At 48.9% G+C, this 22,733-nt stretch overlaps 1 long non-coding RNA gene across 2 annotated transcripts; it reads left to right on the top strand.

The window, feature by feature from the left end:
• The first annotated feature begins 627 nt into the window (after positions 1–627).
• On the top strand, positions 628–16,807 carry LOC143678758 (uncharacterized). Of its 2 annotated transcripts, none has more exons than XR_013173432.1 (3): positions 628–767; positions 15,708–15,873; positions 16,732–16,807. It is a non-coding gene; the product is annotated as an uncharacterized LOC143678758 (long non-coding RNA). The 2 variants fall into 2 exon arrangements; XR_013173433.1 differs by lacking the exon at positions 628–767 and adding an exon at positions 13,098–13,184.
• Positions 16,808–22,733: the final 5,926 nt, after the last annotated feature.

The raw sequence follows: 22,733 nt of genomic DNA, 5'->3' as shown, positions 1-22,733 counted from the left end.
AACAAGCACGGCTACTTTATATGTGGAAGGAGAGAATGCTTATGTAAACCCCAGGCAGCTGCTGGCAAGCAGGTGGTAGGTACGTGCACAGTTACAAAGTTTGCTCTGGTTCGTTTGCCTGATTGGTCCCTGCCCTCTCAATACGGTGAAGCAGCTGCTGAATTGCCAAACGATACTCTAGAAAAAAGATAGAAAGTAATTTGGTCTCCTTTTAATGTGAGGGGAATGGGATAATTAGATGGGAGGTGTGGGGATACATATATTCAGAATTTCAGTTATTGACCTCTGCGATTTGGATGTTTTTTGGCCATTTTCCAGAGAAATAAAAGCAAACGGGTGATTTCCCTAGCGAAGCTCTCCTAGGTTTATTATTTTAAAAGAACGTATTGTTTGCCCACAGGAAAGCTTTGAATAAATACCACCATCTTGGGCAGGGATCCAGCTTATTCTGCAGCTCTAGGTTTCCTGGCACCAGGCAGCTTAAGAGATCAAGGACCTGGGATAAAAAGGGATAAAGTGAGAGTGCTCAGGCTAATGGGAACCTCAGGGCCTCTCCCCCACGCCCCAGCCCTCAGCCTCACTTCCCATCTCCTCCCCACGTTCTCATACATTTCTCCTGGACTTGCGCCGCGCCTCTGAACCCTCATGTCCAACTGCACCTCCAAGGGAAGACCCACAGCTGAGACCTGAGAGGCAGGTCTGACCCAGGATCAGCTGCAGGTCCTGTTGGCGAGCAGAGGTGGGGAGCTGGGAAAAGAGATGAAAGGGTAAGACTGAGAGGTGGTGCCCCTCACTCACATTTCCCCATCTGCCCAGATCGCTCTCTCTCAGTCAAGGGCAATGCCATCATCAAAAAACAGAACGAGTTCTGGGGTGGAAGGGGAGTGACCGTGGGCACAAGCACGGAGCAGCAGGGTATGTGGGGGCGAATCAGGGAATGGCTTGAAAGCATCTTCCTAGCAGGGCCAGGGAGTCCAGTGCTGGGACCCAGGGTTGCGGTTGGGAGTGGTCAGGGGGAGGTCAGTCATCTAATTACCAAGCCTCGTTATGAAAAGAGACCTCATCTCTCGGCACTTCTGTCATCTCAAATCCCTCCACAGTATCCCTCCTGAGAGGCCATCCAGCCTAGGCTGGAACACCTGCAAGTCGGGAAGCTCAGTACCTCATATGGCCAGCAATCGCACAAGGTAGAGCTGGAGCACTCTTGAGACGAGCTGGGGTGGAAAAGCCTCGTGTCTCCAATTTATCTCCTTGCACTTATCTGAAAGCCACCCTTCGGTAACTCGTTTTTTTTGTTTTGGTTTGGGTTTTGCATGGGCAAGCACTGGGAATCAAACCCAGGTCTCTGGCATAGCAGACGAGAACTCTGCCTGCTGAGCCATCGTGGCCCGCCCTCCCCTTCGGTAACTTACCCTTATCGAGATTCTGCTCCCTGGACTTAGTAACCAAATTCCCTCCTGAAGGTGTTGTCTTCATGCAGCTAGACCAGTAGAGGAAGCCAAAGCAGGAGAACCTCTGCTCTCCTCACTGCCGTTCACTGATTCATCTACCGAATATGTATTTGGTGGCTACAACTGAGCCAGTCCCTGTGTTAAGGATTGGGGATACATCAGTAAACAAAACAGATCTTTAAAAACCCTGTCCTCAAGAAGCTGACACTCTAGCAAAGAGATATGGGCCCTAAACAACAAACACCAAAAATAAGTAATTTGGTGCTCGTTTAGAAGGAGGAAGGTGCCATGGGAAAAGAAGCAGAGAAGAACAAGGGGGATCAGAAGTGGCCCGAGCGGGCTGTAATTTTAAATAGGGTGGTCAGGGACGTCCGCACGGAGAGAGGAACATCTGACCACAGGCCTGGGAGACTTTTACAGCGTTAGACAATGGACACCAGAGGCAAGAGCGTCTCCGCAAAATGGAATAAGCCATAAGGCAGGAGCATGCCTGTTTGAGTGCAAACAACAGGGTGGGAGCAGAGGGACCTGGTGGGAGGCCACCAGCCCACAGGATTTCCTGAAGGATTAGACGTGGAGTATGAGAGAAGGAAAAGAATCAACAGGACTCCAAATTATGTTCCCTGAGCTTGAAAAATGTCAACTACATCCTGAGATGGAAAACAAGTTTGGGAGAGAAGATCAGGAATTTGGAGCAAGTTGCATTTAAGATGCGCGTTGGCTGTGTGAATGGAGGTGTCAAGAAGAGAGTCAGAGATGTAGGTGTGGGGTTGGGAGAGGGGTCTGGAAATACAGATTTGAGATTCGTTGGCACGAAGGTGTTTAAAGCTAGGAGGCTGCATGCGATCGTGGACGTCGCGGACGGTGGCAGGGCAGACCTTCATGGCTACCTCAGAAATTTGTTTTGCCTACAAATTCAAGATGGTCAAATGAGTACACCAATTTACTCCCCTCCTCAAATCCACTGAAACAGAGATATTAATTTTTATCATTTATTCCATCAGCTCTTCGTGTGTAATCTCATCCCATCCTGAAATAACCTATGAAGGAGTTGTGTTATGCCCATTTCACGAATGAGAATACCAAGGCACTGAAATCACATAGTTAATACGTGGTGAAAACAGGTTTCAAACTCTGGAATTCAACTCTTAGCCTCTATGCTATACTGATAGAAAGTTTGTACCAGAAAATCTAAATTTTAACAATAAAAATTAAATCCAAAATGGAAGATCCAGGAAGAGGTGGCTCACATTCACACAGCAGCCCTAGAAAGCAATTGACCCAAAGAAAGTCAAAGGGCTCTGTGGGGGTTGTGTCAGAAAGCACATTTGTATGTAATTCCACTATACAAATTACATGAATAAGAGCCCAAAAGAAAGATCCTGAGAAGGTCTTCATTACTGCTAAATGACAACAGGAAGAGATCTGATTCTTTAATAGCAACCACAATTATAATGGCAATTAGAAACCTTGGGGAAAACGAGATTGTCTAAGAGGGTCATGGTTCAGATTTGATGCAAATGCAAGTGGGGGGTAATTGTGGGTAATTGCTGGAGTAGAAGAAAAGAGCTTTCATGGAACATTCTTCTTCGAGTGGCCAAGCTTTAATTGCATAGTATTTTATTTCCTTTTCTATGGGTCTAATCAGAGTACTGGGTACTGCAGTGAATAATGTTCATAGAATCATAATGCCTTAAATACTACTTAAAGGTTTTTGGTTTTTAGAATCAGCACAAAGCACAGAAGATATAATTATGGTTGAGTATTCAATACTATAAACATGCTCAATATAGAAGTATGGCTGACAGAAATCAGGAGGCAAAGAACAGAGAGAAGTTTGTGCGCTCCTTTCCTTGTTTTGTATAGGGGAGAATCAGTAGATTTTGCCTCAGGTTGTATGTAAGAAATAGACCTTTAAGTACACTGTTTTTAGGCACAAATGTAACCACTAGAAAAACCTGTTATATTACTGACCGCAAACCAGGAAATAGAGGAGTAGATGAAAGGGAGGACATATAACGCCCTAACTTCCTTCTCATTCCTACCATGTAATTAATAGATACTATCTGAGCTTAATAAGTCAAGAATGTATACTTTCATATGTATATATTTCTAATCTATCATGTGTATTTATTTATAATATATATCATATAAATCTGTGTGTTAACAATCAGATAACTAAAAACAGAAATAGAGCAACACTGGAGTGTTAGGGAGGAGAAACTTTACTTCTTATTGTCTGCCTTCATCTAGTGTTTGAGTTTTTAAACTTGAGCATTTCTATTTTACGTCCGGGCCTATTTAGCACCGAGAAGCATCAGAGCTGTTGCTGTTCATTGAAAATTCAAGGAAGGTCGCAATTCCAATTGTGAACACTAGGTGTCACTGGAGCCTCAGGCTGGTGACGCGCCAGGGAGCAGCGCTGCAGTGACAACCTGGGAGAGCTACCTCCATCCCCTCGCCTTGGGGCCTTGAAGGGGAAGGCAGGGGGAGGGAGGCAGCCGCTGGAAGGTAGCAGCTTGGCCAGGGCCCGGAGCTGGCATTCTGCACCCAGCCAGCAGGCCCCCGCCGTGGGCAGCCTCGAGTCTGTGAGTGGTGAGCAGACCTGCCTGAGCAGCTCTAGATGACATCACCACAGGAGAAAGCATCCCAGTGGGGAAGTTGCCACAAAGAAGCTGAGCCAGGGCCAGCCTGCATTCTGCGGGCAGAGACTATGAGGAAGCAGAGGAAGCCAGTCAGGAAAGAAAAAACAGAAACTCGTGGGCAGAAAGAAGCAATTACATCAAACGGGAGCAGCTGAGCCTGAGGTCCTCGGTTGCATCGCCACCACCAGCTTTCGGGAACTCGGGCAAGCTGCTAGCCCAGGGGAGCTGAGAACGCTCACCTGGAAAGCGGGATGATACCAGGACCCACTTCAAACAGTCCTTGTGAAGACTGTTGTTTTGTTTTTAATTTCAAAAACTATTTTTTCAGTTTGCAGTTTCCTATAAAGTTCAGCATACACTTACCGTGCAACCCTGGAATAAACCCAGGTGAAATGAAAATCAGGGTTTACACAAAACCCTTCACGCGCATGTTTTTAACAATTTTGTTTGTGGTTGACCCAAACCGGAAACAATCCAAATCTCCCTTCCCTGGGAATAGATAAAGAAAATGGGGGGACATCCCATGCAATAGAATGCTATTCAGCAGTAAAAGGAAGAAATTGCTGATACATACAACAACCTCATGTATGTTGAACCTCAAAGACATGATGCCAAGTATAAGAAATCATTCCCAGAGTGGGATGCAGCGCATGGTTGCATTCTCAGTGACTTTCTTACAAAGGCACAATTACAGGGACAGCACAGATCAGCGTCTGCCAGAGTTGGGGCGGGGAAAGGCTCACTACCGAGGGACATGGGAGAACCTGGGGAGATAATGGAATTTTCTTCCTTGATTGTGGTGCTGATTAGATCCCGGGCACATGTGTCACAACTAACAGAACCATACACTAAAAAGAATAATCTCACTGTGTATAGATTTTTCAATGAATTTTCAATGATTTCACGTTCATTTCTGCCTGGGAGTCTGAGCCCTTTCTGTGCTCTCCTCTGGGCCTCTCCTCCCCCAGAACCTTGGAATGTTCTGCATTCCAGGCACTCATTAAATATTTTGAAAATGACAAATGAATGAAATGCTTAGAACCATGATTAGCTCATGGGAAGAACTCCTAGAGCATTAGCTAACAGTATCATTGCACATAATTATATTTATCGCTATTAGTAATCATGGTTCCAGTCCATGTGTCGCCTTAAAATGACAAACAGCCTGGGGCCATCTAAGTGGGCTCCTCTTCTCCTCTTATGGGAGGATGACGCTTACACACCCTGCAGAGGCTCAGCCAGGGGGGGTCAGAGCTCTCTGCCCTGAGGCTCACAGACTGTGGGGACCCCAGGGCAGACCCGAGCTGAGAGAGGCACCCACGCCTGCGGCCATCCTGGCATAGAATCCCCCCTGCAGATCCCAAGGGGTGTGGGGCTGGGGCGCAGACTGCCAGGCTGCCTTGGGCCGCCTCCCCCCAGCCTCTACCCACTCCACCCCCCCAGTCATGGGCTTCTCTGGGGTGCTGGGGTTCCCGCCACGTCGGGAGGGGGCAGGAGGGTCCTAGCTGGTCCCAAGAACCTTTGCCCTCAGCTCCTGCCCTGACCATGACCATTTCCACCCATCCTCGCTCCCATCACCCCACCCACGTAGCCATCAGTAGCCAGTAAGAGCCCCAGTGTCGGAAAGGCTGAAACAGGCTGCTCCTTTGGAGGGGCACGTTGGGTCACAGCGGCTGGAGTCTGCGGAAGGAGACCGAGGTTGCCAGGAGACGTCTGCTGCAGCTTGGCCCCCAGAAGCACAGCGGCTGGCTTTCCTCTAACACTCAGATGCATCTGCAGGAAAACTTAAGACCCATACCCAAGAACACCTCGGGTCGTTATTTCTTTTAAAATTGCTCTGGCATGTCTTCTGTGATTAGTATTAAGATCAACTGGTTAAATGAAGCCATACATGTTGAGAAACAGCACAGCGGGAAAGGACGACTACACCTGTGGGGCCTGAGTGAAAATACTGCCTCCTCCTCCTCTCACACATTTTGAAGTGAAACGAGAGCCTCTTAGCTCCCAGATGTGATCACTGGCACCTTTGAGGTGCTTCCTTTATCAGTCCATAGATTGCCATAAAACGTTGTGAGACCACCTCGGCTAAGCCTATATCTGACCTTGTTCCTCTCTCATCTCACCTGAGCTTCCTGCCTCTCTTCTCTCCCCCAAGTGAAAATTCCACCACCCAGACGCACCTCCTTTTGCCGCGCCCTCCTGCCTCTCGGTCAGCTGCTCCCGTCCCCTCCCTACACAGGCCCAGTGGTCACTCCTTCCCAAAGCCCTCGCACTGGGCAGCTGCCCCCCACCTCCCACCCCACCCCCACGTTTCTCAAGCCAGACCCCCTCCTCCTCTGCTCTGTTCTCGCCTCCCCGCTCAGCGCCTGGCCGTGGCCCGCTGCCAGCTGCCCCGTGGCCCCTCTGGACAGAGGCCCCAGCCCCAGCCCTCCTGGTCAGGTCCTCCAGGAAGCAGCGCTGCGGCGAGGCCCTCGCCCTGCGCGGGATTTGGAAGTGCCCACCCGAGAGGCGGAGAGACGAGGGAACGCGGTGAGGAAAGCACGGAAGGCAGCGCGATATTTGTGGCCACTTAATTTATAGGTTTGGACTCGCAGACAACACAGACTTCAGTGACAGAAAAACAGATTTTATTAGGAGAGGAATTAAAAGATCTTTCAAAAATTAGGCACAGTTGCATCACCAGACAAGATGGCCCCAACACCTGAACGGAAGTGCGGGGAAGTCTCAGAAGCAGGATTCCAAGTCTCACTCGTGGAAATCCACAGCAAAGCTTTCTCTTCCTGGAGAAGATTCTGATGGGATGCTCCCTCTTTGTCATAGGAGTCTCCTCTCTCTTTCTTCTTTCTCCTCTCTTTCTCTAACTGCTTGCATGCAGCTTTTAAGATATCTTCACACAAAGTGGCCACATTCCAATTAGCTTATGTGACGGTCCCAGTTGGGTCCTCTGGGAACTGGCTAGGGACTGAGCGGTGCTTCCTGGGACCCCAATATCTCGATCACGGTCCACCTCCTTCCGGGGGACACGGGGCTCCCAGCTGCAGTGCACGTTCCAACTGCTCCTCACCAGGGCATGCAGTGGCAGCATCGGTTGAACAGAACTGACACTACAAGTGTATCTTTCCCTTCCGGTGACTCAGGGCTGGTGGTGCTGGCCACAGAGTCGAGGTGTGAGGAGACGCCGTGGGAGCTGAGCAGGTGCAACTGCTCTGCTCTGGGACCTCTCGAGAAGAAAACCTCACCTCCCCGCAGCCCCCAGAAAGGAGAGCAGAGGAGAAGTTCCCTGCCTGCTCCCTCCCTTCTCCCCTTTCCAGGTGGCCAAGCCCATGGGGGCTGCTAGCCCCACACCATTTCGAGTGTGTCAACCGCAGCTCAGGAAGGCAGACCCCACGCCTGCCACGTGGCGTTTCGTCGAAGTCCAGAAGCGGAAGGACACCTGGGCTCTCAGCAGGGAGCACTGAGAACAGAGGAAAGGAAGGAGGTAGCTCAGGGACCCCGAGAAGGAGCCGGAGAGCCCACCTCCAGTTCAGACCATTACCCTGCCAAGGAACGGGAGGCAGGGCCTGCTGGAAAGGAAAGCTGGGCAGTCATCCAAGAGCAGAGAAAGCAGGGATGAGGGAATTTTGTGGAACCAATTTCACTGAAGGAAGCCCTGGAGACATAAATGACAAACAAGTCCTCAAGGTGCAGCCCGAGGGACCCAGGACCCCCCACCAGCCCCACCAGACCCTTTCTTAAGGCTGAGGGTCAGTCTACTGTCCTGCTCCCAAGACCTTCCTTGAAAACCTAGAGCTGGGGAAAGAGCTCGCCAGGACGCTCGCTCCTTTCTGTCCCTGGTCAAGAGGACCAATCACCTCCGTGTCAGCCCGTGAGGGTGGGCGATGTGTCCACCTGCCCCAGGCAGGAGGTGCAGGGAAAAGGGAGGCTGCACACAGCACATCCTCCTTCCGGGGTATGGCCAGAGAAGGCAGGGGGCCCGCTGTGCTCGGGCAGGGGCTGTCAGGCTGCAGAGGCTCAGAACCTGCCACCGGAGCTGTTCTCCTGCAGTGAGGGCTCCAGCCCCTCCCTGCCAGCTCCCTTGCGGGGCACAGCAAGGAGAGACGCTCATCTCTCAGGCTCCCTCTGTGCAAGAAAGGCCAAGAAAAAATATGAAATCTGAAAACTGGTTTTTTTCTTGAAGAACTGAAGCTGGCATCTTGTCAGTAAAGTTCTTGCTAGTGAGATTTAAAGGGAAAACCTCAAAGCTAAAGCTTTTTGGTGCTCTGTTTTCTGTTTTTCGCTCTGACTGTACTTATTGTTCTCAAACTCCTAACAACCCATGGCAGAGAGAACTCCCTCAATACAATGAAACAATTATTTTTTTCAAATACTTCATGTTCAAATGTTTAGGTTCTGTTAGTTTCAAGGACTAAAATGTTTAGATAAATTCTTTTATTTAAGTCATAAGAGGATAGTTAGCATAAAAAGTAATTGTGGTTTAAAAAAAAATCATGTAGCTGTGGTGTCTAGAATAGGCAAATTCACAAGGGCTGAAAGTGGACTGCGGTTAGCAGGGCCTGGGGGATTAGGAGGGGAGAACTATTGCTCGATGGATGATTAATACGTTCTAGAAATAGGTGGTGGTGATGGTTATACACCATTGTGACTGTACTTAATGCTACCGAATTGTACACTTAAAAATGGGAAAGTGTGTATTACGTATTTTTTATCACAATGAACACTGAAAACATGTCTGTATAGCTGACATAAGCAACTCAGCAGTAAATTTGTCACATTTCCTTTTTTCAAATGCTTATTATTCAAGGAGTTATTTTTAATGCTGAAAAGATCATTGTGGGATCAAGGAAACAATCGTTCCTTTTGATGATTTTTTTCATCAAAAACTGTTTTTAACAACTTCTGAATGTTTTATGGAAACCTAAAGCCAAGGTACTGATTTTGTTCGGACAGTTGCCGCCTTCCACATCTCCAGCAGCTCTCCACCTCCCACCCGCTTTCCCCTTTCTCACGATGGCAGCTGCCCCAGGGCCAACAGCTCTTAAGGTTTTCACAAAAACTCCCAGCAGCTATCAAGAGTCCTGAACCTGCGACTTCCCTGATTTTGGATCCCTTGTCCCTGTCCCCACAGCAAAGACCAACGCAAAGGGGCCCAGAAATAGCCAAGCACAAGGAAGTCCAAGGTCAGGGTCAAGGGAAGAGAAAAATCCAGAGAGTGAGTGGTGAAAGCTCTCAAGGGAAAGAAGCATAAGCTCGGCCCTGGGTGCTTTGGGAGGAAGGAAAGGGGGACCATGGGGGTGGGATTCTAACGTCCAGAAGGCCAGGTGGACCGCGGGACACTGAGGCTCACGCCCCACAGCGGACCTGGGGACCAGGTTCCTGAGTTCGCCGGCCTCAAAGCGGGAAGGAGCCTGGCGTCTGACCCTGCACCCTAAGGTGCTCGAGAGCAGCCCTGGCTCTGGGTGCGAACCACACAGGCAAGCAGCACAAGATTCAGAAACGTAACAAGTGAGCAAAAGCGGGCTGTGGTGGCGGCCAACGGGTGAGGCTGCCCGCCTGGGGACCATGCTTCCTAGCCCACAGCGTTCTCTAGAAGAGTCGGTGAGCGTTCTCTAGAAGAGTCGGTGAGAATGAGCAGATGGCTGCACATCAGAGCAGGATTTTCCATAGCAGGATGTGCTTAAGGAAAGAGAGTAGGATCGAGAAAAATGCACAAGTGAAATATATAGTCCTACCCAATGCTTTCAGAACTCTGTCCCAGGGTTGCTGAGCCCCTGATAGATGCTGCACCTTCTCAGAGGTTCCAGCTGCCCACACTCAACTCCTCCCAACCCTAGTGAGAAGCTGTTTCGTAAAAGCAAGCCCAAAACACAAAAACCATAACCTCAAAACAGCAATAAATACTGTCACATGAACTGGAAGGGACTGTTAAATGTTGCAGCCCTGGGCACAGCTGGCCAAGCATTCACAGCATGAATTTTCATGGATCCTTTTGGGGTCAGCCTGCTACTGTCATACAGAGATAATAACCATTCTCCCAAGGGGAATACCCACTTTATGATAATTGATTACGTGTGTCTGAAGCCTCGACACTGTTCCACTTGGAAGGGAAAGTCTTGCAAAACGGTTTCCAGTGTAGCACCTACATCCTATTCTTCATGAAAAACTATTTTCACAGGAGTGTCAATCTAAGTGATTAAGCAAGTTCTTTCAAAAAATAAACAAACTCAAGACAAATGATCAAAAGAGGTCTCAACATGACAGCTAAACTCAAGAGAGTTTTCTGTCCACTGAGAAGACATCCACAGAGCCATGGAAAGGGCTCATGGCTTCTTGATGGTGGAGGGACACTCTCCCCTTAAAGTGTCAATGGCTGAGAGATTCCAAACAGAGTCAAGAGGTTATCCTGGAGGTTATTCTTATGCATTAAATAGATATCACCTTGTTAGTCAAGATGTAATCGAGAGGCTGGAGGGAACTGCCTGAAAATGGAGAGCTGTGTTCCAGTAGCCATGTTTCTTGAAGATGATTGTATAATGATATAGCTTTCACAGTGTGACTGTGTGATTGTGAAAACCTTGTGTCTGATGCTCCTTTTATCTACCCTGTCAACAGATGAGTAGAACATATGGAATAAAGATGAATAATAGGGGGAACAAATGTTAAAATAAATTTAGATTGAAATGCTGGTGATCGGTGAGGGGGAGGCTTGGGGGGTATGGTATGTATGAATTTTTTTCTGTTTTCTTTTTATTTCTTTTTCTGAATAGATGCAAAAGTTCCTAGAAATGATCATGATGATGAATATGCAACTATATGATGATATTGTGAATTACTGATTATATACGTAAGAACAGAATGATCAAAAGTTAGAACGTTTGTGTTTGGTGGCTTTTTGGTATTTTAAAAAAAAATTTTAATTAATAAAAAAATAGCCTCCTTCTCAAATTTTGTAAATCCAAGCAATTGTCTTAATCCAAATCATTTAACAACTTTTTGCATCATGAGCCCTCTCCCATGAAAGCCCAGTATCCAAAAGAGAAAGCCATAGGGTAGGGCAGTGGCAGGGCGGGAAGGCAAGGGGACTCAAAGTGCTTCTCAACTTGACTTTCACCCTGGTCTTGGGGCCAGCATCTAATGAATGTGCTGAAAAACATGTCCTTGTGTGCCGCGTGAAGAAGCTGAGAGACACACAACCTGATGGAAGAAGGCAAACCTGTGCCCAGTTCCTCCCAGGGAAGACATAGGCATGTATTTCTCCCAACTAGGGGCAAAACGTGAAAAGAGTAGAAAAGAGAATTTTTTTTAATGCACTCATTTTGGAAGGCATGGTGGTGGAAAAGGTCGAAAGGGGAAATAGGGTTTAGGTTTCCTTAAAGCAAAAGCACATGTCAATTTCTTAACCACCGTGCAACCTTTGTCATTTTGGTACATACCATCAGCACTAGACTTAAGAGCTTGAGGTAATAAGGCCACCAGAGTGTGAGTACAATTACAGATGTGATACCACAGGCGTGATACACCTCAAATGGCACTCGCACGTCTTAGCAGTTGGTAAACCTTAAGCCCCATTCACCAAAAGGCAGGCTCTGAAGCGGGTGGGGGTCCCACTGCCTGGCCTGCTCCTGAACGATGGAGGACCCTGAAAACCTGGGCAGGCAAAGCCATGCTTCCTCCAGGGAGTGAGAACAATGCAGAAAACCTTGGATATTTGTAAAAGGGCCGTGTAGACACTTTTGAAAATCTCCACATTCACCTATCAGGAACAACTGGGGCAGGTTTCCATCCATGCCCAGAATCACTTTCATAAACAGTCAAATATTTCCTGTGAATATCCTCACACTACAAGTCAACTGACATTTTGCCGTTCACTAAAGTGTTTCTCTCATTGGAGAGCCATTTTTCACTCACTCACACACACACACACACACACACACACACACACACACACACTCTTAATCTCCAAATTACTATGCCCATGAAGACCAGTAGAGACCGACTAAATCACTCCGGGTGGGAATGCTGGGCAGCCTGCTAGGCTCACTCACTAGCTAAGCAACTTAAAACACACACCAGCTTCACAAAGCACATGATTCAAATGTTCATATTTGCCTCTTTGTCAGTTACTACATGCCATAGACCCTGAGGTCATTTATGAAGTCAGCCCCACTGATGTTACATTACAGAATTCCAAAGGTCATCTGTTCATTAAAATGTCTCTTCCTTGCCAGCCTCTGCCCAACTCCATTCCCATTTTCCATGCGTGGTAGGTTGGATTATGTACCCCAGCGTGGACAGGTTCTTCATCTTAGTCTGCCTTCTTCAGATGTGAACCCACTGGAAATAGGACCTCCTGAAGGTATTAGTTTTGGTTAAGGTGGGGCCCAACTGAACGAGCGCAGGCCTTAAACCCTATGACTGGAGGCCTTATGAAAAGAGTCAAAACAGAAGCCAGAAATCACAGAAAGCCACAGAGAGGAAAAAGAAGCTGGAAGTCAGCAGAAAACCAGAACAGTCATGACAAGAGTGAGATCACCATGTGAGGGGAGGCAGGGATGCAAGCCAAGAAACACCAAGAGTTGGGATAAGCCTTGCTGATATTTTTACTTTGGACTTGTAGCCTCAAAGTCGTGAGTCACTAAATGCCTGTTGTTGAGTCAACCCATTGTATGATGTTTGTGTCATGGCAGTATTGACAAACTGTTACACCAGGCAAGGTTTCCCACCAAAGTCACAGGCCAGCCTGTAAAAGTTGTTTGCAGTATCCTAGAAGCACCAACCCCCTCTGGACTTCTCATGATTGTCTTCTGCAACCAAGGATGGGGGAGGAGTAAAAGGAGGGAGTTGCCTTATGACTGGTCTCTGTTGGTTTCCTAGATGGTTTGAATCCAAACAATCTTCATAATTCAAAACCTTTAGTGACTTTTTACAGTACAAGGCCTCTCCCATTAAATCCCAGCTTAACCAGAAGGACCACTTCGGCCCTGTTCTCTCATCTCGGGGCATCGCGGTAACTAACTCTCTTCCTCTGAGATCCCACTACTGCCTGGCACGGAGCTAGGCACCTCACTGCACTATTCCATTCACCTATGAGGTGGGCACAATTAATATATTCATGTTCTCATTTTAGAAAAAAGGCAAACTAGGGCCCAGAGACGTTAAGTAACCTGCCCAAGCTCACCTCCAGTCTCAGGGCATGTCTCGGGTGGGTCAGTCGCATGGGGAGGACCCACAAGCCCATCCCCCACCCCAGGTCCCTGCAGGACATCAAATCCCACCTGTGTCTGCAGAGGGAACATCCTTAAGCCCAAACGGGACACCCTGTTATGCTGCCAGGGGCGTCCCAAAGAGGCCCAGACGCCAGAATCCTTGAACAAGTCTGCACAATACTTGGGTGATGGGCCTCAGGGTCTCCTGAGTCTGAGGATGTTTTTGTCAAGTCCAACCACATCTCACACAATCTCCGGCCAGTCGTTCACAGAAGAGGACGGGCAGGTCAACCGCGCAGCATGTCAGGTCGATCTCCAGGGGGTACAGCCCCACCTCCCACAAACAGCACAGACCCACGGCCCCAGCACCAAGACCGTGTGCCCCCAACTTCCACCCCAATTCTGAGCAACGACCTCGAAACACTGCTGAGAAGGGCTGCTGACCCCATTCGCATCTGATCACTTCCCAACTCTAGAGAATCTGGAAACCTGAGGGCCTCCTTCATCCATTTCATTAGAATACAAGTTCTTCTCATCTCAGGATTGCCATAATTCTCCACTTTCTAGACAGGATCTGGTCACAGCAGTACTCACGATGGCTAGATCATAAACTTATCATTGCATTTTCCCCATAAACTTTCTAATTTCAACACTTTTCTTTTAAACAACCTTAGGTTGTCATCACTCTTCCTTTTGTCCTCTGTGGCTTATTCCTTACGGCATCATAACTGGCAGGGTTCACACTTATGAGGGCTTGATAAATACTGTACCTACTGTTCTTACTGGGATTATTCTATAAAACTATGGCTTGGACTCCTGCATGTCTATCTACATATGTTGCAACACATTAAGTACACACCTACCTTTAATTCTTCAATAGTGACAAAGGCATTCATATTCGAACAGATTCCCACATGCATGAAGATCTGTTTTCAATTTGGAGCACATCTGCTCTATAAAAAAGATGGGACAGGGGTGCCCAGGTGGTGCAGTGGTAGCAAGTTTGCCGTCCATACAGGAGACCTGGGTTGGATTCCCGGACCATGCCCCACGCCCCACCAAAAAAAAAAAAAAGATGGGGCACAGGCCATGGGTCTGAGGGTCCTGCACGTGCCCTCTCCCCTGGGGTGTCCCAGAAGTCACTTCCCCTACCAGAAGACAGAGACACTCAGTCCTGGAGTCCTGAGTCCAGGCCTGAGGGGCATCCCAGGTAGCCTTCTCTAGAGCAGTGGTTCTCAAATTCCAGGTTGCCTCAGAATTACCTGGAGGGCTGGAGGAACACAGATTTCTGAGACTCACGTCAGGAGTTTCTGACTCAGAAGATCTGGGGTGGGGCCCTATAATGTGTGTCTCTGGCACGTTCCTAAGTGATGCTGATGCTGCTGGTCCTGAGAACACACTTTAAGAAGTACCGATCTAAGCAAAACCATTGTCTTCTCAGAGAACTTTCCTGCCTCCAGAGTGGACAGCAGGTGCCCAAATCTGCCAAAACGCCATGATGTCGGGCTCTTCTTTAACAAGCCATGTGAGACAGAGAGGCAGGAAGATTCTCTTAAGTGCAATCTTTTACTTACATAGTAAATAAGATCCGTTCTCAACATGAGGAAACTTGGTTACATGAGAGTTTGGGTGTGTCACTAATCTAGTTTTGTATCTGGTACTTATGTGACTATGAGTCAAAAATCTGTACAAAATTAAGCAAAAAAAAAAAAAAAATGTGGGGACATGTACACTCCAAATCAACTCAATGTGAGGACATAGCCCCCTAAAAGACAAAATATTATGTTTTCTAGATAAAATTAATGAATCACAAAACTGCCAAATGCACACATAACTTTAGAACATACATCACCAAACCACATACTATTAAGGGCATCAAAAATGACAAACGTCCTTATACCAATCACAGCTCCATATTAGCGCCTCATCATTTCATCAGTGTTAACTGAGTACCTACCACATTCCAGGAACTCATCTGGGGGCTGAGAATAAAGTGATAAATAAAACAAAATCCCAAAGTCCCAATATTGTGAAATCAAATTCATGAGTCAGAAAAAGTGAATGGAATGGAATGGAATGGGTGGGAAGGGATGGAACGGGACAGGGCAGGGCAGAATGGGACAGGAGGGGATGAGATGGGATGGGATGGGATGGGATGGGATAAGATACAATGGAAGTGGAGAAGAGGGGAGGGGAAAGGAAGGGAGGGGAGAGGACGAGAGGGGAGAGAAAAGGAGAAGAGAGGAGGGAAAGCATCAGAGTTCATTTCAGTAGTTAGGGATCAGTTCACCATGGGTCAGTAACACACTATATATTCCTAACTGTCAGTCAGGGGCAAAACTTTGAGAACCACTGTTTTGCTACCTTCCTGCCAAAAGGTCACCCAGTCTCCTCTTGATTATTTCCAGGCCAAGGAGAACTCACTACTTCCTAAGAGGTCACCTTCAACCTCAGGGAACTGAGGAGACTCACAAACCATGTAAGCGACAGGAGTGACAGTCATAAGGTCAGAGGCATCTCTGAGGACAGCTTTCAACACACATCTCTGCTTCTCCTTAGGCTGTTCAAGACAAGGTCAGAGAAACTCACCCTTGGCTTCCATTCATGGAGCACTCCTTACGTTAGGCTCCATGGAGCAGGTCCTCTGTGCCAAGATAGGGGCCAAACCTTCTCCACCCCCAGGCCCAGAGAAAGGAATCTGAGCCCAACCTGTCCCTGAGCTGACTATCCAAAAGACAAAGAGATGCCCCCTCAGGCCTGGACTCAGGATAATGCAGGGCCTAGCATTTTTGTCCCCTATTAGGGCACATCCCAGAGGAGAAGACAGTAAGGTCTTTTTAAAAAGCTTTAGAACCAACAGAGCCCACACAGCCAGAGACCTCTGGAGATGCATAAAATAAACAAACCCAAGGAAGCCTTTGAAGAAGCCTGGAGAGGAAGCTAGCAGACATCCCCATGTGCCTTTTCAGTTGAGAGAGAAATCCCAAATGTTATCAGCCTTCTTGAGCCCAGGTATCTTTCCCTGGATGCCTCAGTTTCTATATATCTATAGCCTTGCCTTAATTTGGACATTTTTCATGATCTTAGAACTGTAAACTTGCAACAACTTAATAAATTTTCCCTTTTTTTTTCTGCATGGGAATCACCAAGAATCTAACCCAGGTCTCTGGCGTGGCAGGTGAGAACTCTGCCTGCTGAGCCACTGTGCCCTGCCCTAAATTCCCCTTTTTAAAAGACATTCCGTTTCTGCTATATTGCTTTCCGGTAGATTTACAATTTTGCAAACTAAGACAAGCACTTCGAATAATAATTCTGAGGTCCTCTAGAGTCCATAATTTTGAATGAGAAGCCAGCTATTTACTTATCATTACCCTATATGTAACATGTTATTTTTCTTGTTGTTGAGATTTTCTCCTTACCTTTTATTTTCAGCAGTTGGACTATGCGTAAGAGTGATTTTCTTTGACCTTCTTGGATTTGAAAATTAAAGTTTTCCATCAGATTTCGGAACTTCTTAGCCTTTTTTCTTCACATATATTTTTGCTTCTTACCTCCTTGTCTTCTGGTGTTCTAATTACACATATGTTAGATTTTTTTCACATTGTCCCAAAAGTTCCTGAGGTTGAAATGACTGACTTTGAGAAGCTAAGCACGCCTGTGAGGTGTCTCTGTTGGAAAGCAGGATGGCTGGGAGAGAATGTGTCTCTGGGCCCAGCTCTGTGATGGGGTCATGTTGGGGTCCCAAGGAGGTGGGGCCCCCACAGGGGACAGGGCTGTGGTGTTAGGGATGGAATGAAGGAAGACAGAGACTGCTCTGCTCCCCTGAGGTCAGCCAGGAGAGGGGTTCTAATGGGCCCCTCCCGAGGCCGTGGTGTCTGTCTGTCTGTCGGTGCTGGGTGGGTCGTGCTATCTGAGAAGCCACATCTCGGCTCAGGGACTGCGGCAGATGGTGACCAGGACAAGAACCTTCCATGGCCTGTGTTTTCATGGCACGGACGTGTTCAGTAAATATTTGTTGGGTGAAAAATCAATCCATGGTGCCAGCTGGAGCTTAGCAGCCAGCTCAGCTGTTTTTCTTGTTTCTAAGCACCAGGGACAGCCCTGGGGTCTTTGCAGGCAGGGCTGGGCGTGGGGTGAGGCCAGCAAGACCCCTCCCGGTGCCACCCTGCACATCACGGCCTAAGAGTGAGGGTCTCCTTGTCTCCTCCTGCCTGGCCCCGCCACAGGAACGGGCACCTGCTTCAGCCAGGGAAGGACACGCGTGACGCCCGGCTGCGCCTCCCACGCCCCCTCACTTTGCTAAGACAGGTGGCGAGCCCAGCACAGAGCTCCGGGCGCTGTCGGGGGCAGGGCGGGCCGGCCCTCCAGGGGAGCCATCCGAGCGGCCTCTGGAGGGGTCAGCGGACACCTGTCGGGGGCGGGAGGGGCGGGGCCGGCAGGAGCAGGTGACCACGGGGGGGGGGGGGGGACGGCCCCCCAGGCCGGCCATGGGAAGCTGTTTTCCCGTGCAGGGGGCCCCCGAAGCCTGCAGGGCCCTGTTCCCTGTGGGGGTGGGTGTGACTGCGGCCCGAGCCCCTGGGGTAGGGGTGGGGGTGGGGGCGGGGGCGGGGGTGGGGGTGGGGGGAGGCGCCGCCCCGAGGCCGGCCTGGCTGCGGGCTCCTGGAGAGGCCGCTGGGCTGCGAGGCCGGAGAGGGGCCTTGGCCTGGCTCTGCCGCTGGCTCGCGTTGCGGACCTTGGGTTTATCGGGTCCTCTCACAAACCTGCTGCCTCAGCTGTAAAACGGGGAGGTCATCGTGATGCCTCGCCCAGGAGAAAGTGCTTTGTGAGTGGAAAGTGCTAGAACGGTGGGAGGTGCTGATGATGGTTCATCTCGGGCTCCTCTGACCGCCTGGAGACTGGAGATGCCCGTTCCGTAGAGTCCCAGGATGCAGCAGCGCAGCCTTTGGGCACCGCTCAGACGTCTCCCTCCTTAACCCTCAGACCTTAGCCCAGGGTGGGGGGCCCCTCTCGCTGCCGTGGGGCGCGTCACCCGCCTTCGGGGACCCTCACCCCGGAAGGGCTTCTCTCGGCTGTCCAGCCTCGGAACGGACAGCCTTCCCCACTGTCCTCTCACTTCTCTTTCGGAAGTTATAAAAAAAACTATAGAAACTCAACCACGTCATTGAAAAGCCAGATGGTGAGCAGCTATTGATGATGCTTACTTTTGGTATTGCCAGCTGGTGGAGTAGGAAAGAATGTAATTTTAGTCTTAAATCTGTTGTAATACTTGTACGTTAGTTTGCCACACTCATGCATTGCTTTTTTTTTGCATGGGCAGGCACCAGGAATCGGACCTGGGTCTCCAGCATGGCAGGTGAGAACTCTGCCTGCTAAGCCACCATGGCCTGCCCCTCATGCTTGCTTTTAAGAAAACACATAAATATATTTAATTTTCCAATTTAAAATAATGTCTCCTTAAGGGGAGCAGCCCTTGCTCTCTGCTGCGCTGCCTCACCCTGACCCAGGCGGGGACAGGGGAGGAGGCTCTGAGCCCTGAGCACATGGGAGGTCAGTGTCTCCCAGAGAGAAGGTCTCCTCCGGTCCTGGGGCCTTTCCAGGGGGACCAGGATTGTCCTGACTCTTCCGGTCAGCCTCAGGTCATGGCCGTGCAAATGTGATATGAGGGCTGGAAGGAGGGGTTGCAGTGGACGCAGGAAGGAGGCTGCCCACATGGCTCGGAGCACCCACCGCCGGGACCCTCGTCGGAGGCAGGCCCTGGGTGCACCCCTCATGCAGGACCTTCCCTCGGCATTTGTGAGGATGGACAGCTCCTGCCCGTGGGTCACTTCCCCACCAGCTCTGCCTCTTCTGAGCTCCTCTCTGCGTTGCCAACTACCGCGTGTCCTGCAGGCCCCACATGCTCAGCCGGCCCGGGCTGGGGCTCAGCCTACCCCAGGGTGCCTTCTTGCCTTCAGCCCTCTGCCCTGCGATCCCACCGCAGCAAGGTGTCCCTCTGTCCAGCGCCTCTGCCCTCCCTCCCTGCCCTGACTCAGCCCCTCCCCGCTTGCCTGGATTGTGATGTCTCCTGACAGGTCTGGAGGCCCCGAGTGTCTCCCAACCAGCCACGCTGCCCTGTTCACCTTCCCGAAGGGCTTCTCCATGGTCAGAAAGCTTCGTGATTTCTAATTATCCATGGACTTTATTTCAGAGGCCTCAGCCTGGCGTTCAGCGTCATCCACAGCCCGTCTACTAGAGTGTGGTCCTCAGAGCCGCTGCCCCGGCACCCCCAGGAGGTGGTGATCACTGCACAACCGCAGCTCCCCCCAGCCTACTGCTCAGAACGGCCTCTTTAACAAGGCTGTCGCCTGAATCGAAAGCATAGACGTTTAAGAATCTCTTGACTTTAACATTTTTCAATATGTATGTAATCAAACCGATATAATCGGAGTCACATGTGTATGTTTTTTCAGAACTGTACTGAAAAGACTCAGTCCCTACTAGCCCCAGAGCCATTCCCCAGAGGCAAACACCTTTATCATCATTTTTGGTTTTAGTTCTTCTATGGTTACTTCTACATCTGTAGGTGAGGCTATTTCTGGGTGTTCAACTGAGGCATCACCCACTAACTTCCTGGTGAATTAGCCATTCGTGCCACCCCTGTCTCCTTTCTCCATCTCCCAGTGGGTACGATTGTTCCTTTGTGTTCCTTGCTTCCTCTCATGTCAGGTAACCTTTGGTTGTCCTCATATCTTAAAAAGAGCCAGGGATATTTAAGATGTAGTGGAGAGGCTGGGGGGAACTGCCTGAAAATGTAGAGCTGTTGTTCCAGTAGCCATGTTTCTTGAAGATGATTGAATAATGATATAGCTTTCACCATGTGACTGTGTGATTGTGAAAACCTTGTGTCTGATGCTCCTTTTATCTACCATGTCAACAGACGAGTAGAACATATGGAATAAAAATAAATAATAGGGAGAACAAATGTTAAAATAAATTTGGTTTGAAATCCTAGTGATAAATGAAAGCAAGGGGTAAGGGGTAGGGTATGTATAAATTTTTTTCTGTTTTCATTTTATTCCTTTTTCTGAATAGATGCAAGTGTTCCAAGAAATGATCATGATGATGAATGTGCAACTGTGTGATGATATTGTGAATTACTGATTATATATATAGAACGGAATGATCAAAATAGGAATGTTTGCGTTTGTTTGGTGTTTTTTTGGTATTAAAAAAAAAAAAATCCACCCCCACCCAAAAAAAACAAAATCAGGGAGTTCTGTTCCACTCTGGGGTGGGGGCAGGGAGCTTGCTTTTGAGCTGAGGAACGCCTAAATGTCAGAGTGGGGGGGGGGGGGGGTAGGGGTCTTTCCTCTGAGGCTCCATTGCCCGCACTAGGTACCCGAGTTCTCTCCCGGATTTGGAAGGTCCTGTCTGGCGTTTTAGAAGAGTTCTCTTCATTGATGGCTGAAGAGAAAATGCCTGGCTCCTTGATACTCAGTGCCTGGAGTTGGGGAGTGGGTTGGAGGGATTGATTTTTTTCCTACCCACACCTCATTAGTCCAGCTGTTTCTGCTGCACCTCCCACTCACCCTCCCTCTTACCTGGACTCAGTTCAGAGTCCCTGCAGGTTTCTCTGGGCAGATGCCTCTGTTCTCTGCTGCACCCCTGTGCATGTATTCCAGGGCAGTGGCTCTCAAACTTGGGCTCACCTGGGTAAATAAAAAAATACATTTCCCTGGGCACTACCCCAAGAGATTCTGATGTAATTGGCCTGGGGTCAGTCTGTGTCTCAGTGGGCCACCCTCTTTCACTTCTGTCTTCCAGACACTCTGGTCTGTTGATTAGCTAACCCCCGGTCTCTCGCTGATGTTGTGAATTTATACACTTTAAATAAATTTACTATGGTTTAAGGGGCTTCTGGAAGGAGAAGAGACAAATGCATATGCTTGGTTCATAAACATGTTAAACAAGAAGTCCAAAGCCTAGTTATCATCTACATGTCCATCTCAGTCTCCGAGGAGTCTTTTTTGAAGTCTATAATCTATCCAATACAAACAAACCAGCAAACAAACTCCAAAAACATTTCCATCCCCCTATATATACTTGACTCTTTCCCATAGCTGTAAATTCACTCATGCAACTCTCTTGGTAATTTCTGAGCCCAGAGATGAGTTGTGGCTGGAGTAGGTCGGCCTCTGCCATCTCTCCAGCCTCCCTCTGCTGGGCCAGGGCTCTAATGCTTCCCAGCACCACGTGCTCACAGTGCATGAAAGGCTGGAGTCAGAAGGCAGCATGGAGGAGTCTCTCTTCACTCTTCTTCCTCTTGTCAGAAAGGAATTCCTTCTTAGTAGCCCGTGGGCTTTTTCTTACACATCATTGGCCAGGAAAGGGTCACATGTCTACCGTAAGATTAGGGGCTAACCCCACCCACCCACCATCCTTGATATGAGGAACCCCTACTTGACACCTGAACCAGCGAGGATTCTGTTAGTAAAAGGAGGTGACTTTGGGGGAGGAAATGGATGGTACCAACCACAGTATTTTTTTTCTTTTCCATTCCTTCTTTCTCTCCCTGAGGACACTCGTTATCCATATGTTTGCTTTCTGTTGTCCATTCATATTGCCCTTCTTTATTCTAATTGCTTCTCTCTTGTTTTTTTAACATTTAGTTTCTCATCCTGTCTTCCACATCATCGATGTGGCTTCCTGTCATGTTGATTCTGTCCTTCACATTTCTAAATTCTGCTGGAGAATTACTTTTCCTCTCTATTTTCTTAGCCCCGCTCTCCCCCTGAATCGTGCTCTGTTTTCTTATCAGTTTCTCCTCCCGGGTTCCATGTCCTTTGCACACCGTAATTCCTTTCCTGTGTTTTGGCAGCCCGCATATGTGTGTGTGTCTCCTGCTAGTTTTTCTGCTTTTCCGTCCTTAATTGGAGTCTTTCTATTGGTTCTGCTGTTTGCCTCCAAATAGTGTAGGTGGATCCCTTCTGACTTCGCGTCCTGTTCGCCAGGGCACCGCTTAACCCTTACCACAGCGTCCACGCTAGAGAACTAGGCTAATGGTCTGGCTGCTTGGTTGGTCTCTCAGCCGCCTGGGCAGCGGAGGATGAACGCAGAACGTGGGCAGCTGGAGGTCGGGAATCCTGATCCACCCCACCCATTCCGTGAAAGCCACATCAGAAATAATCTCCCACGAGTGGGGAACGTCATGTTCTGTGAGGGATACCCTTTTGAATGCCGTTCCTCTCTCCCCTGCAGAATGGGCCAGCCACGTGGTACGACCCCCTTGCGGTCCATGGACTTCTGACTCGCCATAGATGGGCTTGCTGCCTGCCCCTCGTGCCCTTTGGTGCTGCCGCCTTTCCTGTCTGGGCCAGTTGCTCTTAGGGTGTTATTTATGAAACTGGTATACCCAGGTACTGTTCCAGCAATCTGCAAGTCCTCTGTTAAAATTT

Source organism: Tamandua tetradactyla, chromosome 4 (genome assembly GCF_023851605.1).
Source record: "Tamandua tetradactyla isolate mTamTet1 chromosome 4, mTamTet1.pri, whole genome shotgun sequence".
Classification (NCBI taxonomy): domain Eukaryota; kingdom Metazoa; phylum Chordata; class Mammalia; order Pilosa; family Myrmecophagidae; genus Tamandua; species Tamandua tetradactyla.
Note: the sequence above shows the minus strand (reverse complement) of the source record. Positions and strands in the feature narration are given on the sequence as shown.